The sequence below is a fragment of the Lycium barbarum genome, chromosome 11 (genome assembly GCF_019175385.1).
Source record: "Lycium barbarum isolate Lr01 chromosome 11, ASM1917538v2, whole genome shotgun sequence".
In the NCBI taxonomy this organism is placed as follows: Eukaryota; Viridiplantae; Streptophyta; class Magnoliopsida; order Solanales; family Solanaceae; genus Lycium; species Lycium barbarum.
In genome coordinates this window covers 107,714,352-107,722,971 of record NC_083347.1, presented here as the reverse complement: position 1 = coordinate 107,722,971, position 8,620 = coordinate 107,714,352, and the positions used below count along the sequence as shown (strand labels likewise).

Sequence of the window (8,620 nt, the reverse complement as noted above, 5' to 3'; positions counted from 1 at the left end):
CCGGTGGCGTATCTGAACCAGAGACTCGGTTCGTCAACTTCTACGGGGATGAGGGCTTCAGCCCCGTAGACCAATAAGAAAGGTGTTTCTCCCGTGCTTGATGTTGCTGTAGTTCTGTAAGCCCATAATACCTCTGGGAGCACCTTCCTCCAGTGATGCTTCGATGTTTCAAGTCTTTTCCTTAGATTTTGAATTATTGTTTTATTTGTGGATTCTGCCTGTCCGTTTGCACTTGGGTGATACGAGATTGATATAATTTTCTTGATCTTCAATCCTTCGAGGAAATCATTGACTTTGCTGCCAACGAATTGAGGACCGTTATCACAAGTTATCTCTGCCGGGATGCCGAAACGATAGATAATGTGGTCCCATATGAAGTCAATAACCTCTTTTTCTCTAATCTTTTCGAAGGCCTGCGCTTCAACCCATTTAGAGAAATAGTCAGTCATAAACAAAATAAAACGGGCCTTACCTGGTGCCCATGGCAGTGGACCAACAATGTCCATTCCCCACTTCATGAAAGGCCAAAGTGACATCACCGAGTGTAGCAACTCCCCTGGTTGGTGAATCATTGGGGCATGTCTTTGACACCCATCGCATTTCCGGACAAAATCCTTCGAATCTTCCTCTATTCGGTTCCAGTAATAACCGGCCCTGACGATTTTTTGAACTAAAGCTTCTGTACCGGAGTGATTGCCGCAGGTCCCCTCGTGTATCTCTTTCATCACATAATCGGTTTCTCCGGGACCCAAACACTTGGCCAGAGGCCCAAAGAAAGATCGTTGATACAATTGTCAGTCTACTAAGCAGAACCGTGTTGCTTTTGTCCTCAGTGACCGTGATTCTTTTGGGTCACTCGGGAGCTTCCCATCTCGCAAGTAGTCGATGTACTTGTTGCGCCAATCCCATGTTAGACCCATCATGTTTATTTCAGCATGCTCGGTTTCTATCGCCGAATTCATCAACTGTACCATTGTGCCGGGGTTAATTTCTTCCCTTTCGACTGAAGAGCCCAAAGTGGCCAATGCATCGGGTTCACTATTCTGCTCCCTCGGTACATGCTGCATGGTCCACTCTTTAAACCGGTGTAGTATCACTTGGATTTTTTTCAGATACCTTTGCATTCGTTCGTCCTTGACCTCGAAGATGCCAGTCACCTGGTTAACGACCAAGAGAGAGTTGCATTTTACATCGATTATTTCGGCCCCCATACTCCGAGCTAATTCCAAACCTGCAATCATAGCCTCATACTCGGCTTCATTGTTAGTCAATTTAATAGTTCTAATGGATTGTCGAATGGCATCCCGGCGGGAGTTCTAAGGACTATTCCTAGCCCGGAACCTCTGAGGTTTGAGGCCCCGTCCGTGTGTAATGACCAAATACCCGAAGCTTTTCCCGAGGTTAGCAGAAGTTCTTTCTCCACCTCGAGGACCATGGCCGGAGTGAAATCTACCACGAAATCGGCCAAAATTTGGGACTTAATGGTCGTCCGAGGCTTATATTCGATATCATATCCGCTAATCTCTACGGCCCATTTAGTTAGTCTACCCGATAATTCCGATTTATGCATGATGTTCTTTAGAGGGTAAGTAGTCACTACGCATATCGGATGGCATTGAAAGTAGGGTTTGAGTTTTCTAGAAGCACTTACCAATGCTAATGCTAACTTTTCAAGGTGGGGATAACGGGTCTCCGCATCCCTTAAAGTTCTACTCATATAATATATAGGGAATTGTGTACCTGATTCTTCTCGGACCAAAACACCACTTACTGCTACCTCAGATGCGGCAAGATAGACAAACAACTGTTCGTCCGCTTTCGGTGTGTGCAGTAGAGGTGGGCTGGACAAGTACCTTTTCAACTCTTGCAATGCTTTTTGGCATTCCGGTGTCCAAACGAAGTCATTCTTCTTCCTTAATAAGGAGAAGAAACGGTGGCTTTTATCCGAAGAGCTCGATATGAACCGACTCAGCGCTACTATCCTTCCGGTGAGTTTTTGCACTCCTTTGACGTTATTTACCACCTCAATATCCTCGATTGCTTTGATCTTGTCCGGGTTAGTTTCAATCCCCCGGTTGGACACCATGAAACCTAAGAACTTTCCCGACCGGACACCGAAGGCACATTTCTCCGGGTTAAGCTTCATGTTGTATTTGCGGAGTATATCGAAGGTTTCCTGCAAATGCTTTAAATGGTCCTCTGTTTCCAGGGACTTGACAACCATGTCATCTATATAAACTTCCATTGTTTTTCCTATATGTTCTTCGAACATCCCATTAACTAGGCGTTGGTAAGTTGCGCCAGCATTTTTTAATCTGAAGGGCATGACATTGTAACAGTAAATCTCGTATCGGGTAATAAAGGATGTTTTCTCTTGATCCCCCGGGTACATCCGGATTTGGTTATACCCGGAGTAAGCATCGAGAAAATTCAACATCTTATGCCCGGCCATCACATCGATCATTCTATCGATATGAGGCATTGGAAACGAATCCTTCGGGCATGCTTTGTTTAAATCCTTATAATCAACGCACATTCTAAATTTATTACCTTTTTTCGGCACCACCACTATGTTAGCTAGCCAATCTGGGTACTTTACCTCCCGAATAGAGCCTATTTTCAAAAGCTTTATTACCTCATCCTTTACGAAGGCGTGCTTCGGTTCTGCCATAGGCCTCCGCTTCTGCTTCACCGGGGAAATCTCCCGTCGAGGCTGAGCTTGTGAGTTGTTACTTCCGGTGGCACACCTGTCATATCAATACGGGACCACGCGAAGCAATCGACATTAACTTGAAGAAACTTAATTAACTTGTTCCTGTGCTCCGAGGTTAACCCCGTGCCCAGGTATACCTTTCTATCCGGTAGATGTTCGAACAATATGACTTGCTCTAGCTCTTCCACTGTAGACTTGGTTGCATCCGAGTTGTCCGGTAAGAAGAAAGATCTAGGCACACCGAAATCATCTTCTTCATACCCCGAGTCCGACCCATGCTACTCCGCTGTTAAGAGTCATTGCCACTAATTGGCTCGTCCTCTTTCGGATCTGGGTTTCTTGGAATGAGTGGCGCTTCCTCAACCGCAAACATCTCCCTTGCAGCGGGCTGTTCTCCTCGATTGGTTTTTACCCCCTCCAGTGTTGGGAATTTCAGCAGCTGATGTAATGTCGATAGGACAGCCCTCATGCTATGTATCCATGGTCTACCGAGCAAAGCATTATACTTCATGTCTCCTTCGATGACATAGAACACTGTCTGCTGAATGGTGCCGTCAATATTGACCGGCAAATAACTCTCCCCCTTTGTGGTTTCACTATCCATATTAAACCCACAGAGTACTCGAACCACAGGTACGACCTGATCGAGTAGTCTCAGTTGTTCGACCACTCTCCACCGGATAATATTGGCTGAGCTACTTGGGTCAACCAAAATACGCTTGACTTGTGATTTAAAAATGAGAATAGAAATTACCAAAGCATCATTGTGCGGTTGAATGATGCCTTCTGCGTCCTCGTTGCTGAAGGAGATGGAACCTTCGGGCATGTAATCTCGGTTGCCCTTTTCACGTACAATGGAAACCTTTGTCCGTTTCATCACCGGGCCTCGAGGCGCATCCATACTCCCAATTATCATGTTGATTATATGCTGAGGTTCCACCGGCTCAGCTCGTTTGTTTGACTCCCTTTCCTTGTAGTGGCCTTTAGCTCGCTCACTCAGGAATTCATGAAGGTGACCATTTTTCAGTAACCAGGCCACCTCCTCTCTCAATTAGCGATAGTCTTTAGTTCTGTGCCCATGAGTTCGGTGGTACTCACATATCATGTTCGGGTCCCGTTGACCGGGATCTGATCTCAATGGTCTCGGCCATATTGCTTTTGCGATACGACCTATGGCCGAGACGAGATCCGAGGTATTGACGCTGAAGTTGTACTCCGATATCCTCGGCAGGTCTCTGTTGGTAGCCGAGCTCCCGGCATCACTTCTAAATGACAGACCTCGGTTGTTCGATGGCCGCTCGGTTCGTTTATCACCCCGGCTAGAGAATTGGCTGGGACCAATCCTCGATTTTTTTGACCTGAAGCTTGGCTTTTGCTTATATTTACAGGTCCCAGGGGGAGGTCAAGCTGGTCATCCTATACCCGAATCATTGATTCGTACCTGTTATAAACATCAGCCCAGGTCACAGCCTCGTATTCCAGCAAATTTTCTTTTAGTTTAAACGAGGCCGTCGAGCTTCGAGAATTAAGCCCTTTGGTAAAAGCTTGCGCAGCCCATTCCTCCGGAACCGGAGGGAGCTCCATCCGTTCTCTTTGGAACCGGTTGACGAATTCGCATAATAACTCATCATCCCTTTGGGCTATGCGAAAAATATCAGCCTTACGGGCCTGTACCTTTTTGGCATCGGCATGAGCTTTTATGATCGCATCCGCAAGCATTTCGAAATAAGTGATTGAATGCTCGGACAGATGATCGTACCAAGTCAATGCTCCCTTCGATAGAGTTTCCCTAAAATTTTTCAGCAACACGGATTTAATTCCTTCCTCTTCGACGCCATTTCCTTTTATGGCACAGGTGTATGAAGTCACATGTTCCTGCGGGTCCGTTATGCCGTCATACTTCTGGATATCCGACATTTTGAACCTCTTCGAGATCAATTTCGGAGCCGCACTCGGAGGAAAAGGCCTTTGAATGTACCTCTTCGAATCCGGTCCTTTCAGAATAGGCGGAGCCCCCGAGATCTGGTCCACCCGAGAGTTATATGTTTCCACCCTCTTCTCAGTCGAGTCGACACGCTTCGCCAATGTTTCGAGCATTTTCAGAACTTCGGTGGATGAACCAGATCCGGAACCATTACTCTTAACCATCCGTGTTTCGTCCCTTCTGGGTTCGGCAGCACCTTTCGTCCTCTCCGGTGTCGTTTCATTATTTTTGCTTTGCAACTGGGCTATTGCGACTCCTTGTTCGGCAATAGCAGCTCTCTGTTCCTACACCATTTCAAAAATTAAACGTAAGTTAACCTCATACGGGGTGTCCGGTACTTTCCGGCCTTGCGCCCGGGACAAAATAATCGAATTGTGAGTATTTAAGGGATTAGTGGCCGGCTGGGCAGCATTCTCCTGGTTCACGGTGTTCTTCCAGTTGAGGCCCTCCCTCGAATCAACGGAATTTGGGTCGATGGGATCTGCTGGTAAGCCCCGAAGCCCAGTGTTCTCATTTTCGGCCACAATCTCGTTGTTGATGTGACCAGACTGTCCACTACTTGCCATTTGGTTCGTTTTCACAGAGATGAATTAAAGATTTTTTTTATCTTAACGGGTGAGAGAGAAGCCAAGAGTAAAAGACCACTATTATCCTTGCCCCACGGTGGGCGCTAAACTGTTTACCCCGATTTTAGGTAATCAATTGAATTTGTAAGTGAGGTAAAGGATATATGGGCAAACTTTAATCTATTTTGGTTTTTCGTGGAGTATATATATGGATTCGTGTGCAATGGTTTGTGTATATGAATCTATGCGTTAATAACTTGAATAAATACGTTGCTATGGATGATCAAGTAAATGATGTTAGAAGAGTAAGCTAAAGACAATAATATTCCACTGATTCGGGCCAAAGAGAAAGATGATATTTTTGACTTGCTATTACAATGCTCTAGATCCCCAAAAAAAAGCTAACCCCTCAAAGTGGTGAAATGCCTCCTATTTATAGTTTTGACTTATGGGCCTTGAATACAACATAAAGCTTTTTTAGAATAAAGTAAACCCTAAAAGGATAAGGTTGGGCCGTACGGTCTGACACCCGTGCGGTTGTCGGTACAATGTGACAGAACGATGTTGACGCGTGGCGATTTTGTAATTGATTAACCGGACTAACGGCCATGATCAACTCGGTCATGCTGAAACCGGACTAACGGCCACGATCAACTCGGTCATGCTGAAACCGGACTGGCTGTGATGCGGAGTTTGGTCCGGAGATACCGAACCAAATAGATTTGTTTCACTTTTCTCAGGTCAGCCGCAGCCTGTGCAATTCCACCAGTTCTAAGGGAAGGCTCGGCGATTATGCCTATCTCTTCTTATTTCCTGTCCCCGATCTCACTGGTCTTGCATATATCCGGTTTTTACCGTATACAATATTATTTGGAACTTAAAAGAAATCTCACAATTTTACACCAAAAGTTACATGAAAGCTTTTATAATTTGTAAGGTTCACAAGACTTACAAGCCGCTGGATTATACAAGATGTTATTACAAGAACAACTACTACTGTTACTGTATGTGCCACAATCTCAAGCAATTTAGGTTCTGCTATATGAATCCTTGCTAACCATATCACTCCATCTAAGCTCATTTAAGACAACTATTATAATACTGCAAATAAATAACGACCAACATCAATGCTTGTATAAGTCATCGTAGGCTCCCCCGAGCTAATAACTGCTGGATCACCACAAGTACTAGGTAAATAATACACAGGAACCGGCATCATCATTGGAATATTAGGCAACGAAGCCTCAAAATTAAGAACATGAATTGCTTGTCTGATCGATGGCCTCAAATTGCTCTCCGGATAAGCACACCATAACCCGGTAATCATCAATCGCTCTATTTGTTCTTGTTTGAAATCCATGCTTAATTTTTCATCAACAACAGAAAGAAGTTTTCCTTTTCCATAGAGATCCCAAACATACTCTACTAACCCTGCATCTGATTTCCCTGTCCCCGGATCTACTGATATTTTTCCGATTGCAATTTCTAGTGAAACTATTCCGAAGCTGTATAAATCCGACTCTTTACTTGCTCGGCCTATTTTTATGTATTTCGGAGCCAAGTAACCTAAAGTTCCAGCTAACCCTATAGTCTGTGGACATGGTCCATTAGTCTAGCTAGGCCAAAATCACCAAGCTTGACATTAAAACTCGAATCGAGCATTATATTACTTGATTTAATGTCTCTATGGATCACACATTGTTCCCATTCTTCGTATATATAGAGCAAGGCGGATGCTAAACTGAGTGAAATCTTGTCCCTCCTAGTCCAATTAAGAGGATTCTTTTTACCAAATAAATGAAAATCTAAGCTACAATTTGGCATGAATTCATAATCAAGTAAGAATTCACCTTGGTCATGACACCAACCGATTAGTTGCACAAGATTTCTGTGCCTTAATCAACTTATAACCTTCACCTCGGTTATGTATTCCTTTTCCCCTTGCTTAGACCCTCTCGATATCTTTTTCACAGCAACCGCCATGTCAAGATCGATGAGGTACCCTTTGTAAACTTCTCCAAATCCTCCTTCCCCTAACTTTCGTCCCTCCGAAAAATGATTGGTTGAAGTATCCAACTCTTTGTAAGAAAACTTTCTTGGTCCTGCCTTTTCAAGATCATCACTGAAAGATGTTAGCCCTATTTCCTCCGGATTTCCCTTCACCTTTCGTCTCCGTTTCCTCAAAACTACTAAAGCCAAAATCGCGCTCAAAAACAAAATCCCCCCCTAATGTTGTTAACCCTGCAATAAGTCCAATCTTTTTGGGACCATTTCCCTCTAACTCTTTTTATGTCAAGACTCGAGCTGAACTCCCACGATTGAAGCGTATGTCTCTCAACATTTTGACCTGTTGCCGCAGAGAATCCAATTGCAACGTAACCCATGAAGGCAGGACATCACTGAGGTTTATAATATACGATATGCTAGAATTGGGGCCTTTTCCATAGTTCCAAAAGACACTTAGATTTTTTTATTGTGGAATTGTAAGTAATCCATGCATCAATAGGGTTACCACTATGCAAACTAACATTCCAAGGAGCTGTCACAGATGAAGCAATTGAATTGTTGTTGATACCAACGTGCTCGAATGTAGGGTACCACTCAGGGTTGGAAAACGAGTTAAATTCAACAGCAACGATTTTGGTTTTGAGCTGAATCGCTGGTGGTAGTATTGAAAAGTCCAAGAAAACCGCCATCCGAGTTAGGTGGAAGTCCAAGAGCCTTCTAGTCTATGGCTACCACAATTTCAGAATAATAAAAGGGGAGTATTTAAGAAGGAAGTGAAGTTAAACAAGGAAAGTAGAAGAGCTGGATTTTTGTGTTTGAATTTGTTTGGGGGGGGGGGGGGGGGGGGGGGCAGTGCATGCTCTGAACTCTATAACATCACATTTCCGGGCTTAACCGTTAAACACCTGGACAATCACGATTTTATCTCATTCCCATTATTATTACTTTCACTAATTTTTTGTAATAATGATTCATACGTAGCACTCCAATCGTTTGAAAACTCTTTTATTTCGATATTCTCATTTTAATGTTTAAGATTATTTTCTAATAAAGACGAGATATACATAGTGATGAGTTGTAAGCAGGTTTCCAGGAAATATTGGAGGGTCACAGCTGGACCACTTAAATACCAACCTCCTTAGACAGAACCTACTTACGCCGTGATGTAAGCGAAGAATAAATAGCACACACAGATTTATAGTGGTTCACCCTCAATGTGAGAGCTACATCCACGTTGCTGCTGCAGATCTTATTAAAGAAGAAATATTACAAGTGTTTACAACACTCAACCTCACAACCCCAATCCCAATTACACTCAAGAATTTTACCACAGAAAATTCTCTCGAAGAC

At 43.9% G+C, this 8,620-nt stretch overlaps 1 pseudogene; it reads right to left on the bottom strand.

Moving 5' to 3' along the window:
* Nucleotides 1-3,002: 3,002 nt before the first annotated feature.
* Nucleotides 3,003-8,245, bottom strand: LOC132620085 (L-type lectin-domain containing receptor kinase IX.1-like; annotated as a pseudogene).
* Between the last annotated feature and the right edge of the window lie 375 nt (nucleotides 8,246-8,620).